Raw genomic sequence first — 21,150 nt, 5'->3', positions numbered from 1 at the left:
GACAGGAGGGTGGGTGGGTGTGTGAGCACAAATTTACTAAACTACTGTCTCATGATTCCTATGAATTTGCCTCTATCTCATCTTCAAAAGTTAATAATTACCAAATGGAACATTTTAAATGTAAGTTTAAAAAACGACAGAGCAAGAAAATAGAAAAGTGCCAGCAGAAGAGCTGGTGCGCACAAGCCTTGAACTTCAGGGAAAACTGAGCGCTCACTGCTTGTTCGGAATCCAGCTTCCCACAAGGCGGTTTCTTCATTACTTTACCGTACGGAGTGGAAATTTGTGCAAAATAGAGGAACTTACAGGGGCGCCTTGAACATTAGAAACTGCTGGCTTAATTCTTTCGAGTGACAATCAGGGGCTCGGTGGCACCGCTCCCCTGGGCTCTGCGAGACAGCACCCCCTGCGCGGCCCACGTGGCCAAAGTAAACAGAAGGTGGGCCTGGGCGGGGAGAGCCCCGGCGCCGCCGGATTGCTGCAGAGTGGAGACTTTAGCGCCCAGGCCCCTCCAGCTCTCCCGGCGCGGCCTTGGAGAAATGGGGAGCGGCTTGGCTGGGCGACAGGGAAGGGGGTGGCAGGGCGTGGGGGCGAGTGGGGAGGCGACTGGTGAGGTGCTGGCAGCGGGAGCGCGGGGAGCCAGGGGCCCCTGGAGCGCGCGGGAGGGCGCAGAGTTTCCAAGTGCCTACGCGGCCCCCGCGGGAGACAGAGGCGCGGAGGCCGCCCACGCGTGGGTGTGCGGCCGGCGGCCCCCGGGGCTGAGGAAAGGCCGGGGAGGAGCCGAGCCGAGGAGGCCCCTAGTCCCCCGCGAGGGAGCGAGCGCACGGCCCCGGGTCCCGCCGCGTCCCCGCGAGGGAGCGAGCGCACGGCCCCGGGTCCCGCCGCGTCCCCGCGANCCCCGCGAGGGAGCGAGCGCACGGCCCCGGGTCCCGCCGCGTCCCCGCGAGGGAGCGAGCGCACGGCCCCGGGTCCCGCCGCGTCCCCGCGAGGGAGCGAACGCACCGCCCCGGGTCCCGCCGCGCCCCCGCGAGGGAGCGAGCGCACGGCCCCGGGTCCCGCCGCGCCCCCGCGAGGGAGCGAGCGCACGGCCCCGGGTCCCGCCTCGTCCCCGCGAGGGAGCGAGCGCACGGCCCGCGCCCGCGCTCGCGCCCGCGCCGCTCACATGCCAGTCACGTCCGCCCCCTCGGCGGCCGCCGGAGAGCCGGCCCCGCCGAGCCTAGAGAACAGACGTCAAACTGCCTTATGAATATTGATGCGGAGGCGAGGCTGCTTTCGTAGAGGAGCAGAAGGAAGCAAGATGGCTGCCCTGTAGGATTTGTTAGAAAGGAGACCCGGCTGAGACGGCGGTGGACTGCGAGGCTGAGGGACCAGAACCAGGTCAGAGCGCTGAGGTCCGCGCCTGTCTCTCTCTCTCTCTCTTTCTCTCCTCGCTCTTGTCGGCTGCGGAATGGTCCCTTTCCAATCTCCCTCTCTTTCTCTCGGCCTTGCGGGGACTGTCATGTCACCCACAAATACCAAGAGGGAAGAGGGAAGCCTCACAAATTACAGGAGCTTCTTCAACATGGCTGACAAATATAGTTTTAATTCAGCACCCCCTTCTCCTGCAACCTGCACTTCTGGGGTCCCTTCCTCCTGCTAATGCGTGTCTCCTCTCTGTACCCAGAAAACTTACCTTTGTACCTCCCACCAGCCGCTCTTCTGGCCTTTTAGTCTCAGGAAAGTGAGTGTTTTCTTGGGGCTGCCTTCCTGAAAGAGTTCATCTTTGGGGACCACCACTTTCTCTTTTGATCCTCCTCTCCCCTTTTCTTAGTATAAGTCCAGGGAGCCCCTAGTTCATCCTCAGACACCCCGGAAAGAACACTGACCCGGTGTGTTTGACTCTTTTATCTCCAGTAGTGCTTGTTTGGGTCCTGTTTTGGGTTTGTGTCTCTGGCTTCCAGCACGTTTGTCCCCTCGTGGACTACACTAGACAGATGTCACAGTGTGTAGATTCAGGATCCACTACGTGGAGTTTTTTTTTTTTTCTTTCTCCATTCTTTCTTTTTTCTCTTGAGTCCGCGCGTTTTGTTAGTGGCGCTGAGTGAGAGGTGAAAGAATAGTTTCTCTGCTCCCCGAAACAAGACCAGAACCCACTTTTCTCAAGGTTCACAAGCTCAGAGTGGGCTGTGCCTTCCAGTTTGGGAAATGTGTGTAAGAGAATCTGTGCAAATCTATGTGTTGGCTTTGTGCTGCCCCCGAATCATCTCGTTCTGTTCCCCTTAAGTGACAGGCACACACAAAGGCAGGCGCAGGCCGGGGGAGGGGGCGGTCGAAGCGTTCGGAGTTGGAGAAGGCAAGGTCAGGGGCGCCCAAAGAAATGAAACCCAATCCCAGCGAATATCTCTAACAGTCCCATCCCAAATTTCCTTCACTCTGGCACTCACTTTTTTTTTTTTTGGTCGTTCACAAACACCCCTCCTCACTCTTCACTCAGAGCTTGACTCTCTTCCCTAGACCTGCTTGCTAACTGTTAGAAAGCTTATAGGGTTTCTATGGAGAGTTTTGTACGTTTGGTTAAACCAAGTGAGGCCTGGACAGACTCGTGAGAAGGTCGTGTTAAAAGACATGTTACTTGCTTGTTAATGGCTTCATTGATAGATTTTGTTTGCTTTGAGCAATTTTTCGAATAGAATTAGGTTTGTTTGTTTGTTTGTTTTGTTGTTTTCCCAAGTTGTTTGCTTAAAATTTAGCAAAATGTTGTGGTGTTTGTCTATCTGGGGGGGCAGAATAAATCTGTAGATTTAAAAATCACAAGTCACATACTGTACTTTGCTCTAATTAGGATTATAATGCTAAAATTCATTCTCAGAATTCATCAGCAAAGAACCATCATAAGGATAAGATTATATGTACGGGAAGTTGGGATTCACAGGGAAAATATATTGGTTTGGTTTAAGACTGTGGTTATTGTAGCCTAGCTAATGAAATCATTACATTTGCATTTTAATGGAAAGTTGAAATACTGAAGAGGAGTTACATTCTTCTCCATGTCTGTATGTGTGTTTTGTAATGTATTTTGAATACAATATAAATTGCAACATAATAAATATTATTTAAAAAAATTTTATTAAGCAGAACAGTGTTTGTGAAAGATTGGGGCTTAAACTTAAGATCAGTATGGGTTGATCTGATTACAGGGTAGAGGGAAAGGCATGTCACTGCATAAATCAAATTTCCAAACCCTTAGGAGTTCACTTTGCAAGTCTTTCTGATTTGGTTCTCAGAAATGAGAAATGTGACTAAGTTTGCTTAAGGCTGGGTACTAGAGACTCATTCACATGACCAGAGGGTAGAAACATTACTCACCCCTGAACAGAGCAGTTCATTGGTTCTGACTTGCCCTGAAGTGATAGAGGAAACAGAGCATTTTCCCCCTCCCATAAATGTCTATTGTTGGTTGAGAAAACTGTGGTCAACTATTCCAGCAATCTAGAATTAAAAATAAGAAATTTGTTTCCCTAGTAGACCAGTGTGTCATGACTTCTTTGTGGGCAACTTTTCAAATTCCTGATATGCCCTCAAACTACATGAAAGTGTTTTCCATTCCAATCAATAAGAATGCTTACATTGACTTATTTTTTATGTTATCATAGAGGCCTACTCTTTCTTGCAGTGAAGTTTGATTCTTATTGCTTGGTGCATTTTAGTTTTGTGCTGAAAAAAGCTGCTAAGTAATATTATTTTAAGGGTTTCAGGGAAATTTTGTACATTATTGAACACACTGAATAAAAAGAAACACTTTCTCATTTCTTAGAGAAAGTATTTAAACAAACATGGGATGGGGAGTCTACAGTAACCTTTCATTTACTATATGTGTTAAAGTTCCACCTAAGTATTCCAAAAGTTCTTAAGAGTTGTTTTAGTTGATTTTACTTCAACAAGATTGGTACCTTTAAAAGATACATTGTTTCCCCAGCACTCGGGAAACAGAGACAGGTGAATTTCTGAGTCCGAGGCCAGCCTGGTCTAAAAAGTGAGTTCCAGGACATCCAGGGCTGATACAGAGAAACCCTGTCTCAAAAAACCAAAAAAAAAAAAAAAAAAAAAAAAAAAAAAAAAAAAAAAAAAAGATACATTGTTTCATCTCATCACATCTTGAACAAATGCAGAAATAAGTTGGACCCAGGCTTTGATTTATTTACACTCTCTTACTTGTCAAGTATTCTTTAAGGCTTTCTGTAGATTTACTGTTTAAGTCTGTGCTGGGAACCAGGGTGATGGTGTAGTTTCCATGTGGTGACATATGGCCCTGCACACTGGCATCACCAACACTTCTCCTGCAATGTGCACACCTGCTTTGGACTCTTTAGGATGACTTCCACAGTCCTCATTGGCTGCTGGGTTTGTGTTTCCTTTTGGTTTCATTTGTTGAAGCTAGAAATTCCGTATCTATTTCTCTAGCTCCACCCAGACCCTGTTGCAAACCAAATGCCACTATTTCCTTGTTTGCTGGCCTCATTTGGAAACCTTACTTAAGAATCACTGATATATCTGAAAGAAACTCTATTTTCCATCATTACCCAAGCAAATTAGTCAATTTACAAATAAAATTGTCATCATATAAAATGTTCTAGAAATGTCTGAGCTCAAGTCTGTCATCTTAGAACTTGGCAAGCTGAGACAGGAAGATTGCTTTAAAAAATTAAAGCTAACTTGGGCTATAGAATGAGACACCTCAAACAAACAAACAAACAAACAAACAAACAAACAAGGAGATGATGTGAAATGCCAGTATTTTAGGCTACCTGGTATTTTATACTAGATCTGATTTTATGCTGCCATCACTCCTAATTTTTCAATTATTTTAAAAAAGCTTTGTTTTCTGCGTATGAGTGTTTGCTTGCACGTATGTATGTGTACTGCACGCACACCTGGTACCTCTGGAACCCAGAAGAGGATGTTGATTCCCCTGGATCTGGGGTCAGGTAGTTGTTAGTGGCACGTGGGTGCTACTTGAAGCCCAGATCCTCTGCCAAGAGCAGTGAGAGTGCCTAACTGCTGAGCCATCTCTCCATCCTCAAACTTCATAATCTTACATGGCTTAGTACTTGAAGACTTAATATAATTGTTTCTTGAATGGGATAGTATTGATTCATTAAAATTATGCTTTCTCAAAGAAGATGCTGCCATTGAATAGCAATTCCTAGGAGCAGCAACAGAGCAAAGCCAGCAGCAGGAAATGTCTTGTAAGCCAGCTTTACAGTTGGAGCCTTAACTGTGGGAGAGTCCAGTTGCCAAGCAGAGCTGGTGGTTATCTTGGAAACTGTGCTGAAGAACACAGCCACAGTGATTTTTGCCAAACACTCAGTATTTACTTGGGTCTAGTGCTCTGGTTTTTATTACAGTTTACTGCCAAAACTAAGTGAATACTGTGACATTATTGAATGAGGTTGTACAGTGCATCTGTTGGTGTGTGTAGGGTCTGGCAGGGGAGGAGGCGCAGCCAGAGCATGTGTATCACTGTGACCATCAGCAGGAAGACTTGCGGGCACTTGGTTCTTGCTTGTTTCCAAGTGTATTCTGACTATAATAGGGCCATTGCAGAAAATTCCGGGCTTAAGATAGATGTATCATCCTTCTCAATAGAATTCATCTTGAGTTGCCATTTCCGATGTAGCAAATTCTCAGTTTTGTCTTTCTCCACTTGTTATAAAGGGTATTTAAGGGGTTGGAAAGAAGGCTCAGCAGTTAAGAATACTTTGCTCAATCATAAGGATGGGAGTTTGAATCCTACTACCTATACTGAGCGGCTTACAAACACTTATTAACTACAAGTCCAAGGATTCCAAAACCCTACGTCAACCTCTGCAGACAGCTGAATCATAGACTGGATGTTGGGAGCATAAGTGTTTGATCCCAGCATTCAGAAGGCAGAGGCTGGCAGATCTTTGCAAGTTTGAGACCAGTTTGATGTACATAGTGAATTCCAGGATATCCAGGGTTATGTAGAGAAACCCTGTCTCAAAATAAATAAATAAATATTTAAAAATGGAAAATCTCAGATTAGAAATTTATAGGCAAGGGGCTGAAGAGATGGCTCAGTGGTTAAGAGCACTGACTGTTCTTAACCTGAGTTCAAATCCCAGCAACCACATGGTGGCTCACAACTATCTGTACAGCTACAGTGTACTCATAGACATAAAATAAATAAACAAATCTTAAAAAAAGAAATTTATAGGCAAAAAAGTATTTAAATGTTCTGTTTTAGCAAGCAGAATGGGAGGTTTTAAATATGTTTGAAAAATGCATTCAATAATCTTAGCCTGCAGTTTTAAAGATGTGTGTGTTTATTTTATTTTTATGTGTATTTGTCTGTTTATATTGCACTATTTTCCTACAGTGCCAGCAGAGGCCAGAAAAGGGTATCATCAGATTCCTGGAGACTGCCATGTGGGTGCTGGGAACCGAACCCAGGTCTGGTTCGGGAAGAGCGGTCAGTGTCTTCACTGCTTGACCGTCTCTTCAGCTATGGTTTGAGAAAAGGTCTGGCTGTGGATGCCCTGGTGCTTTCTCTACAACCCAGGCTGGCCTCGGACCTGCAGCAGTCCTCCAGACTCCATCTTCTGAGCACTTACCATGCCCATCTACAGAACTGATGTGAAACCGTATTCTAAATAGTCGGAGAGCCGGGCGGTGGTGGCGCACGCCTTTAATCCCAGCACTTGGGAGGCAGAGGCAGGCAGATTTCTGAGTTTGAGGCCAGCCTGGTCTACAAAGTGAGTTCCAGGACAGCCAGGGCTATACAGAGAAACCCTGTCTTGAAAAACCAAAAATAAATAAATAAATAAATAAATAGTCTGAGAATTAAAACCAAAGATGACTAAACTGGGGTGAAGTATTTTTGAAGGATAATTTAGAGCATAAATCGTTGTTCTAAGTAAACTGCAAGCATTTGTTTTAAATTAGATTTCTTTCTGTCTATTAAGTAGTTACTGATTTCTATATCTTTTTATTCACTAGCAAGATCTAGTAAAAACTTGTTTTCTCTTACTGGAACATGTGTCATCTGTATTCAAAGCACAATAGGAAAATAATGTGAGAGACCTTGGTGATGGACTGGTCAGGGCAGTGGGCAGTGACGCTGGTTTTCCTTAATGTAAGTTCTACAGGAAAAGCTGATGAATGGCTCCCATTAAAGTCACCCATCTTCAGCGTAGGATTTAGTGGCTTTTAATACATTTATTTACTTATTTTATATAAGTACACTGTAGCTATCTTCATACACACCAGGAGAGGGCATCAGATCATATTATGGATGGCTGTGATCTACCATGCAGATGCTGAGAATTGAACTCAGGACCTCTGGAAGAACAGTCAATACTCTTAACTGCTGAGCCATCTCTCCAGCCCAGAATTACATATTTTTATTTGAAGCTTTTATTGCCATAGTTGTAGAATCTCTACAGTTATGTGAAGCAATATACACAGGTCCTATGTATATGACCTGTTCTCCTCTAGTGGTGACTTTTTGCACAACTTTAGTACAGTGTCATACCCAGGAAGCTGGCATTGATTCAACTGATCCAACTACACTTGTGTGTGTGTGTGTGTGTGTGTGTGTGTGTGTGTGTGTGTAACTCAGGGTCTCAGACATGCTAAGCAATCATTTTTTCCATTGAGAAGTAGTAATTTGTTTGTGTTTTATTGTTGTTTGCATGGTAGAGCCATGCTCTGTAGCCCAAGCCGGTAGCAATCTCATGCCAATCCTGTCCTAGCCTCTGTAGTGCTGTGATTACAGGCACAAACTATCACGTCCAATGCTGTCTTTTTTTTTTTTTTTGAGACAGCATCTCGCTATGTAGTCCATGAAACTTCCTTCTACCTTAACCTCTTCTGTGCTTTGGTTATGGATGTGTGCTGCAATGCTTGTCTTCATGTCTGTCTCTCTGCCTGTCTGTCTTGACTTTCTCTACTCATCCATCCCTGTGTATACCTAGTTCTATGCCCTTTTATCTCATGATCTTGAGCACAAAGAAGTTGAGCACAATTCTCCATTATGCATGTGATTGTACCATTATATTTTAGCAAAATATATCCAGTTATGTAGCCTTTTGCAGTTTGTTCAGGAGGCGGAACCTAAGAAAGAGTAAAGGGCTGTCATTGCTTTAATGGATGCTTTGTGTATAGTAAAGTCTCCGAAATGAAATCTGTAGATTGAATATTTTAGCAACAAATGACTAGACAATTTCTGGGTCTTATCCAGCCGGAAACAGAAAGGCAGTAGAGGGCCTCGTCAGTTCCTAAAGTTTGAACTGTTTTCTTTGCAAGACAGGATCTCACCATGTACTCATGTAGACCAGGCTGGCCTCAGCCTCGTAGCGATCTCGAGTGCCAGGTTAGCAGGCATTTGCTGCTGAGTCCAAGTCCCCAGTTTCTCTTAGGACTTGAGAATCACATTACTGACAGTAAATTTTAGTCACTACTTTTTAGTCCTCCATTTTTTACTTTTCTGAACTTCCAAAATTTGACACCCCCCCAAAATGCAAAATTGAAACATTGTGATTTGTTGGTTTTGTCTTACTGTCTATGTATCCCAGACTGACCTAAAACATGATCCCCCCCTCCCACTCTCTCTACTCCCTCTCTTTGAGACAGCGTCTTTCTTTCTTTCTTTCTTTCTTTCTTTCTTTCTTTCTTTCTTTCTCTCTCTCTCTCTTTCTCTCTCTCTCTCTCTCTCTTTCTTTCTTTCTTAAGATTGATATATTTTATATATGAGTACACTGTTGCTATCTTCAGACACACCAGAAGAGGGCACCAGATTCCATTACAGATGGTTGTGAGCCACCATGTGGTTGCTGGGAATTGAACTCAGGACCTTTGAAAGTGCTCTTATCCACTGAGCCATCTCTCTAGCCCTTGTTTTTATTTTTGTTTTTCAAGACAGAGTTTCTCTATGTAGTTAGTCCTGGCTGTCCTGGATCGCACTCTATAGACCTGGAACTCACTGTATAGACTAGGCTGGCCTCAAACTAGAGAGATCCTCCTGCCTCTGCCTTCTGAGTGGTGGGACTAAAGGTGTCCCTTACCATGCCTGGTTTGTTGTTATTTTAAACTTTACTTTTACAAATAATTTCTGTTAAAAATAAAACATATTCAGAAGTAATGGGTTGTTTTTGCTGATGGACTATTCTCTTCAAAGTACCCTGCCTCTGGCCAGGCACAGGTGGAGGCTGTCTTTCATTAAGCTGTGCTGTGCTGTGCTGCACACAGGATTTTGCTATGGTGACTGTTCTTGAGTTACCAAAGCTTGTTCTGTGGGTATTGCAGCCATAGTAATGGTCATTTTCATGGCTTCGTGGACGTTGCTAAAATGCACCTTATCAAAGTCCTGACTTTCTTCACAGAGTACTACACTTTAATGGGAGCTATCCACAGAACTCTCCGTTTGATTTTATTTTTGTATTTTGTCTAACAAAACAAAACAACGGTGGCCTATGTGAGAATAATGGAAGCCAAGTGATGTGAAATGGTATCTGTGTTACTCTTCTCTTTTTCTTCCCTGTCTGCAATTAGAAGGTCACCCATTAGAACAAGACCTTAATCCTCTAAGGTAGACAGCAGTGCCCAGCCACAGCTGGGTCTGTCCGCACACTGGCCTGCTCCTGCCCATTCCAGTCACAGCTGCATCCTGTCCTCAGCACTTTGGCCCACTCCTGCCCATTTGCTTCTTGTCTGTCTGTCCTTTCTGCACGTCGCCACTTTGCAAATCATTCGTCATCTGAAGTTTCAGAATCTTCATATTGGCTGTTGGCTGTAGAATGATCGCATGGCTTTTGCATTAAAAGGCACACTTTTCATTTCACCAGTCTGTGATTAGAATGAGAACACGTTTCTGCAAATAAAAGTTGGCTGATCAACTGTCAGGTTCAGGCAAGAATCTTGAAATGAATGTTATCAAAAGGAAAAAAAAAAAAACGTAAGTAAATACCTTTCAGATATGAGGGAAAAAGGGATCCCCCAACTTCAAAATGCTTAACACATAAATTTTTCTTTTAGTAAAAACTTAGGTATATCTTAGAAAGAACATATTTTAAATTTTATACTCTAGATTCTGCTTGTTTCATGCAAATATCACCTAAATGATTTTTTTTTTTTTTTTTTGGTCCTGTGAAATTACTTTACGTTTAGGTTGACATTCAAGCAACACTGTATTTTAATTTAGTTAGAACCCTCTAATTCATGGGACAACACTGGCAGAAACCAAAGGTAGCAGACATTTCTGCAGATAGTCCCCTAAATGGCTTGGATGATGGCTCTCCTTCTCCATGGCTCGGGCTTGAGTACTGTTAAAAATTGACCCACTAGCTTTGGAAACTTAGTTTTCCCTAGCTTGAAATGATCTCTTTCTTTTCTTTTTTTTTTTTTTTTGAGATAGGGTTTCTCTGTGTAGCCCTGGCTGTCCTGGAACTCACTCTGTAGACCAGGCTGGCCTCGAACTCAGAAATCCGCCTGCCTCTGCTTCCCAAGTGCTGGGATTAAGGGCGTGCACCACCACACCCGGCTGATCTCTTTCTTTTTAAAACATTAGTTTTTTCAAGTGGAAAATTTTATAGATTTCTTTCAAATAGATTCGAAATCATTTCTACAAAGTGCATATTTCAAGTGTTAAGAGATATAGAACATGTCATTTAAAAATTTTAAAATTTGTTATTTTTTTAATAAATAACTTGTTTTTATACTATGTCCACTGGTGTTTTGTCAGCATGCATGTCTGTGTGAGGGGGTCCAAGTCCTAACAGTGGAGTTACAGCTCTGAGCTGCCACAGTGGTGCTGGGAGCTGAACCCAGGTCTTCTGGAAGAGCAACTGTTTATCTTGACCATGAAACCATCTCTCCAGCCCTAAAGACCTCTTTTAATTCTATTTATTAAGAGTTTTGCCTGTTGGGCTGGAGAGATGACGCAGGGGTTAAGAGCACCAATTGCTTTTCCATAAGTCCTGAGTTCAAATCTCAGCAACCACATGGTGGTTCACAGTCATCCATAATGAGATCTGCCACCCTCTTCTGGTGTGTTAGAAGACTGCTACAGTGTACTTAGATATAATAATAAACAAATATAATATAATATATAATATAATATAATATATAACAATATAGTATGATAATATAATTTAATATGTAATAAATATATAATATATAATTATATATAACATAATAATAAACAAATCTTTAGGCTGGAGCGAGCAGGACCGACTGAGCAGACTGAGCAAGGCCGCACCAGAATGGGGTCCACCAGAGCGAGCAGAGGTCCTGAATTCAATTCCCAGCAGCACATGATGGCTCACAACCATCAGTACAGCTACTGTATACTCATATACATAAAATAAAATAAATAAATCTTTTTTTAAAAAGGGTTTTGCCTGCATGTATGTATGTGCACCATGTGCATGCCTGGTGCCTGAAGCAACCAAAAGAGGATGTCATATCTCTCAGAATGTAAGTTATGGATTATTGTGATATTACATGTGGTAGGTTGAACCCCAAACCTTTGGTAAGACCTGCCAGTGCTTTTAAGCACTGAGCCCTTCGCACCAGTATATTTAATTTTAAAGTGATTTAAATAAACAAGAAAGAATAAACTAAATCCTTATTAGAGCAATTTTGTCATCCACATGTACATTTTTATGGCCAAGGAAATAGGTTTCTGTGTGCAAAAGAAGCAGCGGAGTCTATTACACAGTTAGACCCATGGACCTGGGCTCTCAGCAGCGCTATTTACACTTAGCCAACCTCCCGGAGAGAGGAGGCTTTTGTGTCTGGGGCCGGGTCTCCACCCCCTTAATTAATAGTCAAAAATCTCCTGTCCTGGCTCTGACCGGGTCATGACCCCAAGATCAAGGTGTTTAGGTGAGGCCTGCCCAATTCAAAGTTTATTTGCGGAAGCCTGGCCTGCTGAGCCTGCAGTGGGTTAGGTTAATCTTTTGTGTCTCCCGGAGCCGGTCTTGCTGGCCTTTTTGTTTGTTTTTTTTTGTAGGTGATGCCTTGTTGCTCTTAATTACAGTGTCCAGTGCATTAAGTATGATCCCTTCTCACAAATAACAATCAGCAGTGACAAAGGGGGATCTTGGAGGAGCTGAGGGAGGGGGAATCATAATCAGAACATAGTGTATGAAAAAAATCCATTTCAATTTAAAAGGAGAAGGAAATCCTTTTTCATTTTGGGGTCTCGAGAGGTGACTCAGTGATCCTACTCCCCAAAGCAGGAACTATGGCCACAGAAAAGTTGATGCTTACCGTGCTCCGCTCTCCCCACCCCCACACTGGCATCTGAAATCCTCCTGTTGGATGTCTGCCCCGCCCTACCCGGGACCCACCTCACCCTTGGGGGTTAACACAATAGAAAGCTTTCACTTGGGACTTCCTGCTTTCTGGAGTTGATTTCTGGGGATTTTCATTTGTATTTATCCATAAAGGGTCTTGATGGGGTTTTTTTGTTTTGTTTTTAAAGCATCCTGACTTTATCTTTTGTATGCTTGGTTTGCTGTAGTTGTAAGCAGGCAGGTTCTGATATGTAAAGTATGAGCAGGTTTAGAGTTGTGTTTGTGCTGTATCCAGGCTTCCCGGACATTACATCTTCTGCAAATGGAAGGTGTGTTAACAGCTGAGATGTAAGCCGGGGGTGGTGGCCCACGCCTTTAATCCCAGCATTTGGAGGCAGAGGCAGGCAAATTTCTGAGTTTGAGGCCAGCCTGGTCTCCAGAGTGAGTTCCAGGACAGCCAGGGCTACACAGAGAAACCCTGTCTCAAAAAACAAAGAAGAAGAAGAAGAAGAAGAAGAAGAAGAAGAAGAAGAAGAAGAAGAAGAAGAAGAAGAAGAAGAAGAAGAAGAAGAAAACACCACCACCAACACACACACACACACACAGAGCTGAGATGCAGCAGGTAACTGTTTCCTGAGACATAGGGTGTCACTGTGTACCCCAGGCTGTCCAGAAACACCCTATGTGGGCTAGACACATGAGCACTCACACTAGCAAAGGCCTGTGATTTGAGATTAGTGCCTGGCTCTAGAACAGCTCCAGGTTAATCTCATTGCATCCCACATGCTGAAACACAACTCGGGTTTAATGTTTATAGACCCTTCCAGAATTCTGAAGACTAGCGGTTAACAATGGCAGTGGGGTTGAATCTCAAAAACTATTTAGCTAGCTAGCTCTTGGAATATTGGTACAGAAAAAGAAAACCCTGAAGGTATAGTAAACTTGTCTGAAAGAGAGATGGAGATGCCCAAAGCAGCCTCGCCCAATTTTAGAATCTATTAGCACCTGAATTACATTTTGAGTGAAAAGTAGTAGTAGCTTTTGACTCTGGCCAGTACTTTTGCATGCAAACCACAGAGGGGAAGTAGCCCCTAAACCAGTTAACTCTTTAATTGTTAGGCCCACACAAACTCACTCTGTTACAAATTAACTTAGTTAACTAGTATAGTGACAGGAAGCTGCCTTTTCCCATTTTAAAATGCAGTATTTTTATTTCTGCATACTACTGAATGTATTTGTACAGAGAAACATTGCTTAGCAATGGGTTGAATACAATGAGGAAAACTTGTTTTTTTTTTTTTAATCTGATACATTTGCTTATTTGTTTAGTTGTAGGGTTTAAGACTGAGTCTCCTTGAGCAGCCTAGATTGTTCTTGAGCTGCATAGCTTAGGCTGCCCTCTAACTTGAGGTAGCTCTGCCTTGGCTTCTATAACGCTAGAATACATTACCTGGCTAAATCATTTGGTACAGTCATGATGGGGGAAAGTAAAGTGAGAGATAATTTTATAATCAGTTTAACAATGAAGTGCTTGTACGCTTATTCAACTGAGAATCAGCGAGTGTTGAACACAAACACGTGCTAGCCACATGAGAGGAAAACCTGCAGACATGGCGACACTAATAGTTCCCAGTGGATAATAAACACTGTCACTAGTTATGAAAACTCCAAGATTGACTGCCAACTGATTCCTGCTTATAACAAATAGTCAAATATTTGATTTTTTTTTTCTTGTTCTTTGCACTTTTAATACTTGTTATAAAACTATAGGTTTAGTTCTGTGTGTTCTTTTGAATTTGGTTTTTGTTATGATTGTTTTACAGGCTTTGGGCCACTTTACCTCCAAGCCATATCCTCTGTTTTATATTTTATGTGCACATGTGCACATTAAATGCCTTTTCAAACACTCATGTGATTACCCTTTGACATTAACCATCTTCAGTCCACTTTTAAATTATTTATTAGATTTGGAAAAAAAAAGATAGTTCATGCACAGCATTGTGTAGTGTGACCGGATATAGACTCTAAGGATTGAGGTGAGCCAAGAGAAGACTAAGGGAACCCCAGTTTGCTGCTGTTGCTTAAGAGGCGATATTTGATTCTAATACAGGCAATATTAACCTCTCTTCTGATTTCTGTTTCCTCAGATCCCATATGTAAGTTAGATCCTGCCACAGGAAACTTCTCAAACTGTGGCTTTATTTTTTCATTAGGTATGTGTGTCTTTATCATGTTGTCTTGCCCTCTCTATACCTGCTTGACCACCTGCAAAGAACAACTAAAAATGTTGATAATGTTGCTAAGAGGAGCTGGTGAGAGGTCAAGTTCCAGTGATTCAGTGGGCACCATTTGCTCTTCAGTGCTGAGCATTTGTCTAGATCAGGAAGAAAATGACCACCACCTTGCTTCTATGGAATGGACAAGAATCAGGGTTTTGATCCTCTTGTCTGTTATTCCAGCATCGTGGAAGCTGAGGCAGGAGAACTGCCATTAGTTTGAGGTCAGCATAAGCTACATAGCTATTTATAGACTATCTATGTATCTGAGGACTTTCCTGGGATAGTTTCCAATCATTACTTGAAGGACTGATTTCTCTATTACCTGGATGATCCTTGGGCTGAACTTGGCATAACTTTCCCAGTATTGGCCCGAGAAAGAATGCACAGGGTAGTGGCGTAATCTCTGAAGAGATGGAGAATCATTTCATCCATGGATTGTGTTGATCCTAGCAACACACACACACACACAAATATATCCTACAACTCATTTATAACTAGTTTTTTGGGCATGTTGTGTTCTGTTCTTTACTGCTAACTGAAACAGATACATTGCTTACAGTCGTGATTATGATGTCTAGAACTCAGCTGGAGGTGTGGTGAACGTGTCAAACAAAAGGAGTAACCCTGACACAGAATTTGGCTTGCTTCAGGTGTTCATATTTTAAGCATCAACTTAAGTGAATTTTGTCTTCATGTATTCTTTAAATTCCTTAAAACGATGCTACACATTGGTTTGTTTCACATACACTCTCAGATTTTCCTATAAACATGCATTTTCTTTTCTTTTTTTTCCTTGAAACCTCTGATTGCTTCCTGTGTTCTTCTTTAAATGGTTGTTTCTGATCAGGAGTGTGCATCTGTGTGTGGCTCTATGCCACTGAGTTCTGGGGAGGTCACAGGTTTGAATAGGAAGTGGATTTTTCTTTAGGTCTCATCTTGTGCTACAAAACACAGAGTTTCTGTCATCTTTTTAACCTTCATGGGCTTAATCGTGGTTCACTCTCTCCTATCCATCTCTTCTTCCTTTCTTTCACACCAGTCTATACCTCGAAGCACTCTGGGGGTCCAGGAGATAATAGCACTCCTAACCTGTCCAAAATGCTTGTCTGCATGGTTAATAGAAACACACGTGTGTTTAAAATCATTTGGAGTAATTAAAATTTATTTTTTAGGCACCAAGTATTACTATGTAATACAGGCTATTCTCAAATTCTAGATCCTCCTGCCTCAGACTACCAAGTAGGAATTGCAGTATGCACCACCATACCTGGTAATTTGGAATCATTTTAACTAAGAGTTTAGGAGACATTAGTAGATTACTATCTTGGATTGCTTGTGTAATATCCCATGGCAACATGTTAAACATCCAACTGCTTCTTATGAAAGCAGTTGACTCTTAACTCCAAAATCTCAGTACAAAGTCTTTAGGGTATAATTTAAAATGTCATTCTTTTTTTGTTTGTTTTGTTTTTTGTTTTTCGAGACAGGGTTTCTCTGTGTAGCCCTGGCTGTCCTGGAACTCACTTTGTAGACCAGGCAGGTCTCGAACTCAGAAATTCACCTGCCTCTGCCTCCTGAGTGCTGGGATTAAAGGCGCGCACCACCACACCCGGCTTCTTTTTGTTTTTTAAAAATCTGGTTTCTTATCTTTGTAGAATTTCTAATTGTGCCTTAATCCCCCTTTCCAGCTGAATCTTTTGGTTTGTTAAAGTCCTCTCATTTCACACTTGATTTCAATAGTATCCAAATAGTAACCAGCCAGTGCATGCAGGTGAGGCTGGCTTTGCAGATGGATGCCTAGCAATGAAATTTCCCAGGAGCTTGTGGAGCGAAGGAAACATTGTACCTAAAGAGCGCTTCACAATGGCAACTGTATCTTTTTTCCCATGGTCTTAGAAGGTTATGGTATTCCAAGTATCTTGAGAGCTTAAAAACATGATTTGCAGCACTACTTTTGAGTTTTAAACAACCCAATTATAAGCAGAGGGGAGCTCCCTTGATTCCCGCCTTCCAAGGTGTGCCTGATAACCTTGGGGCTAGGTGAGATTGTGGTTTCTGGTATCTCGGCATCCACTCTCATAAAGAGATACAAATCTCTCTGCTAACTTCTTTAGACTTCAGATGTCTTTGGTACTGGCAAGCAGACATATCTTGATTTGGTGGTACACACCTTTAATTCCAGTACTTGTGAGAAAGCAGAGGAGGTGGATCTCTGAGTTTTAGGCCAGCCATAGTGAGTTCAGGACAGTCAGTCAGAGCTACAGAGTGAGGCCTTGTTTCCAAAAAAAAAAAAAAAAAAAAAAAAAAAAAAAAAGAAAACGAAAAGAAAGAACAAAAAGCAGTCATAGGGGCTGAAAGCTTTGAACACTTGTTGCTTTTCCATAGGACCTGGGTTTGGTTGCCAGAATTCACATGCCAGATGGTGGCTCACAACCATCTATAATTACAGTTCTAGGAGATCAGATACATTCTTCTCCAAGGTCACTAGACACACATGACTCATAGGCATAGATGCAGATAAAATACTCATGTACATTAAATAAAATAAATAAACCCAAACCCCCAAAACTTTGAATTTTGTTTTATATATTTCTGTCTTCTTTCTTTTTTTCTTCTTTTCTTTTCTTTTCTTTTCTGTTCTTCTCTTTTCTTTTCTTTTCTTTTCTTTCTTTCTTTCTTTCTTTCCTTTTTTTCTTTTTGAGACAGAGTTTCTTTGTATAGTCCTGGCTGTCCTGGAACTCACTCTGTAGACCAGGCTGGCCTCAAACTCAGAAATCTGCGTGCCTCTACTTCCCAAGTGCTGGGATTAAAGGTGTGTGTCACCACTTCTCAGTGTTTTACAAATTTCTTATTTCTTATTAATATTTTATCCCATGTGTATGAGTGTTTTCCTGCATGTATATCTGTGCACCACATGGTGCCTGGTGCTATAAGAGGCCAGAAGAAGGTTTGGATCTCCTGGAAATGGAGTTACACACAATTGTAAGCAGCCATATAAGCGCTGGGAATTAAACCCAGGTCCTCTGGAACAGCAGCCAGTGGTCTTAATTGCTGAGCCATCTCTTGAACCCTACAAAATATTTTTTTGTTTATTTTCTTGAGACAGGGTCTCTCTACATTACCCTGGCTCACTCACTCAGAACTCACGATGTAGACTAGGCTGGCCTTGAACTCACAAAGATATACCTCCTTCTGCCTCTTAAGTGGTGGGACTAATGGTGTGTTCTACTGTGTGGCACAAAAGAGTTTTTTTAAAATTCAGTCACACGTGGGTGATTTGTCATGTAGTTTTGAACAGCTTTCAAAATACAATTTTTGCCAGGTGTGGTAGGGTATGCCTTTAATACCAGTACTCCAAGGGCAGAGCTAGGCAGATCTATGTGAGTTCCAGGCAAGACTAGTCTATATAGAGAATTCTACTCATTCGGGGCTGTACAGTGAGACACCTAGTCTTGGGGCAGGAGGAAAAGAGAAAAATAAGGAAAAAGAGAAGAATAAAGTAAAAGCTGGACTTTGTATAAAGTTATAGAGTTGGAGTGGGAGTTGGTGGTTTGGTTTTATAGTTTTTAAAAATGGCAGTCTTCCTGTTTGCAGTCTGTGGTGTAGGGAACAGAGAAGGCACCACTCCATCCAAGTGACCGTAAATGAGTGAGATGGAAACCAACAGGGCTCAGTTCTGTCAAAAGAGGATCAGAGGAAACCATCGTCTCCCGGTGCTGAGAAAATGTAGGCTGATAGTGAAAGCCATAGCTTGTCAGCAGTCCACAGGAAGAACTATCAGGACCTATTGTCAGGGTGGGAAAACCTGGGCAGTTAGTGGCTCGCTGGGGCCTTGGTGTGGCTAAGGAGTGCAGACTCCAGGATCACACAGTCAGTGTAGCATCCACTTGGTGCCTCCTCTGCCACCAGCTCTCCCAGTTCCTCAAAGTTGGTAGTGTAGCCCATCACCACACACTTCCTGGCAAGGCAGGAAAAGAAATGCTTTTGAAATATGCCAGAGAATTCCATTAGGAATTTAAGGCCTGGCTTCAAGGAACTGTAGAATAAAACCTACATTCTGGCCTTTTTCCCTTTCTTAAACCAGGCTTCCCTATGTGGATCTGGCTATACTCAAACTCACTGAGATCCCATGCCCTATCCTGCCCACTGCTGGGATTAGAGGCGTGAGCATTTTAGCAATTTCTGGAATTGTATCAGATTCTAGTCTAACCCTAACCTGAAGGAAGAGAACTACCCAGCTGCAGACCACTCAAGAAATCCAGCTTTACCCCACTGGCTGAAGTAACTTTGAACCACAATGGTGCAGTTCATAATGCAAGACACAGGCCCACAAAAGACAGACTAGTCACATAAGGGCAGGGTGTTCCTTCACTGCATTATCAAAGTCTTCTTGAGGGCAGTTACCAAGGATATTGTGTGTGCCATTGAACAAACAATTGCAAGACCTACCAAAAAAAAAATAGAGAAGTACTCAAAATAGAAGCAAATTAGCACCAATATGGGGATTATAGTGTTTTGGTTATTTGCTTTGTTTTTTTCAAGACGTGGTTTCTGTGTGTGGCTCTGGCTGTCCTCGAACTCTAGACCTGGCTGGCTTTAAACTCAGAGATTTGCTTGCTTCTGCCTTCTGAGTGCTGGAATTACAGGCATGGGCCACCACTGCCTGACTTTTGTATTGTGTGTGCGTGTCACACACACACACACATCCAGTGGAGGTCAGATGACTTCTATGAGTCAGTTCTCCTTTCAAGATGTGAATCTCAGTGGTAAACCCCAGATGTCAGCTTTAGCAAGGTCCATCTCGTTGGACCCAGAAGTGGTTTTAATGATTAATATGCTAATGAATAAAAGGTAGACAGATGCAAGAACAGGTGGGTAATGTTAACTGAGGTAGACATTTTCAGAAAGTACGAAAGACCTGTTGGATCACAAGCATGCTGTAGCAGGAGTTTCAAGAATGCCTTCGATGGCTTCGCTAATACGCTGCATGCGACCAAAGGAAGAATCTGTGCTCAAGGATGTGGCCATAGAAGATGCAAACACTAAAATGCAAAAGGAATAAGGCTCCGGGCAAGTAGAGCATCCAACTGGAGAGCTGCAGGACACACCCAAAGCTCATAGTGTAATTTAGAACCCAAGAAAGAAATGCAGAAGAACCTGAGCGGTCTCAAATTGATGCCAAATACATGGTTATAAATTCAGGCTGCTCATCTACTTCACTTGGAGCACCCAACCCTTAGTGGCTAAAGTAGCCTACTGTCCTTCTTAATTGCCCATAGCATTATTCATGACGAACACTTAGCCCTGATCTTTTATTAAGAGCAGGATCTACAAAGGAGGGTCTACCGGAGACAGTGGGCTTTCTTCAGTTACCTTCTTAATAATGCTTTTGGTACAAAGGCTACAAAGCAAATTAGCATCTCTACTGATTGCACTGTTAGTATTCAAGATGAAAACATCCTGCTTTGTGTTTAATTCCCTCCTAGCCTCAAGGCATCATTTGAAAGTGAGTTCCTGTAATAGAAAGTTATTTGTTGACAGCTGTGACTCTTCCGTGATTTATGCTACCTCTGACCTGCATTCTGTGTAACATGACTTCATCCATGGCAGTGAAAGGAGGTGACTTGTACACCCTGACCTGGCACACACCTAGTGCTTTACTTAAGTAACTTACTTCATCCATGCTTGCTGCTGGGAGACTGACTTCCCTCTGGAAGGCCGTCTGTAATGAGGCTTGCCTATGGGTTCTCATCTATGAGTAGTGGGAGGTTTTTTGTTTTTCCTATTTGCTTATTTATTTTATTGTTTAGACTTGTTTCTTTGGCTGGCCTTGAGCTTATAAAAATCCTCCTACCTCAACTTCTTGAGTGTTGGTATTAGAGACCATCTCACAAACAGCTTCTCAGCATTACTTTCTAAGGTAGTCTCAATACTTGACCTTAGCCAAAGGTCCAGAAGCCACCAGAATCTTTAGCTGTTGCCTGTATCTTTATTATTTGCATTAAGGGGAATGTATGTGTATGCCTATCAGTCTTTATATAGCTCATAAATGCTCCATTTGGTCACAGTTCATATTCTTTGAGAGGATTTTTGATGGTTTCCACCTTGTCCCATGATGGTTGGAGGTATTGAATATCCTTTCTGCTTCTCTGTCCCACCCCACTCTTCACTGTAGCATAGTTATAGACAACTCCTCCTTTTTTTTAAAGATTTATTTATTTATTATATATAAGTACACTGTAGCTGTCTTCAGACACACCAGAAGAGGGCATCAGATCTCATTACAGTAAGTCATCATGTGGCTGCTGGGATTTGAACTCTGGACCTCTGAAAGAGCAGTCAGTGCTCTTAACCTCTGAGCCATCTCTTCAGCCCCCTATAGACAACTCTTATATTGGTTTCAGCAACACAGAAGCTACAGGTGGCTAGAACTCCTTCAGCGAAGGACAATCAATGAGGCACAGGGTCTTTTTTTTCGGGTATCTTGGGAAGATTTATCAAATAAAAGTAGATTTTAAACATTCAAAAAGTTATTATTAGCCGGGCGTGGTGGCGCACGCCTTTAATCCCAG

The 21,150-nt window shown here is 42.6% G+C and overlaps 1 protein-coding gene across 4 annotated transcripts in view; it reads left to right on the top strand.

Moving 5' to 3' along the window:
* The first annotated feature begins 1,197 nt into the window (after positions 1–1,197).
* Tet2 (tet methylcytosine dioxygenase 2) overlaps positions 1,198–21,150 on the top strand; it is an 81,635-nt gene continuing 61,682 nt past the window's right edge. For all 4 annotated transcript variants that reach the window (XM_029475014.1, XM_021158820.2, XM_029475012.1 and 1 more), the window contains exon 1: positions 1,198–1,377. The gene's annotated coding sequence lies outside the window, so the exon portion shown is untranslated. The remainder of the gene's footprint in view (positions 1,378–21,150) is intronic.

This window comes from Mus caroli, chromosome 3 (assembly GCF_900094665.2).
Source record: "Mus caroli chromosome 3, CAROLI_EIJ_v1.1, whole genome shotgun sequence".
Taxonomy (NCBI): Eukaryota; Metazoa; Chordata; class Mammalia; order Rodentia; family Muridae; genus Mus; species Mus caroli.
Note: the sequence above shows the minus strand (reverse complement) of the source record. Positions and strands in the feature narration are given on the sequence as shown.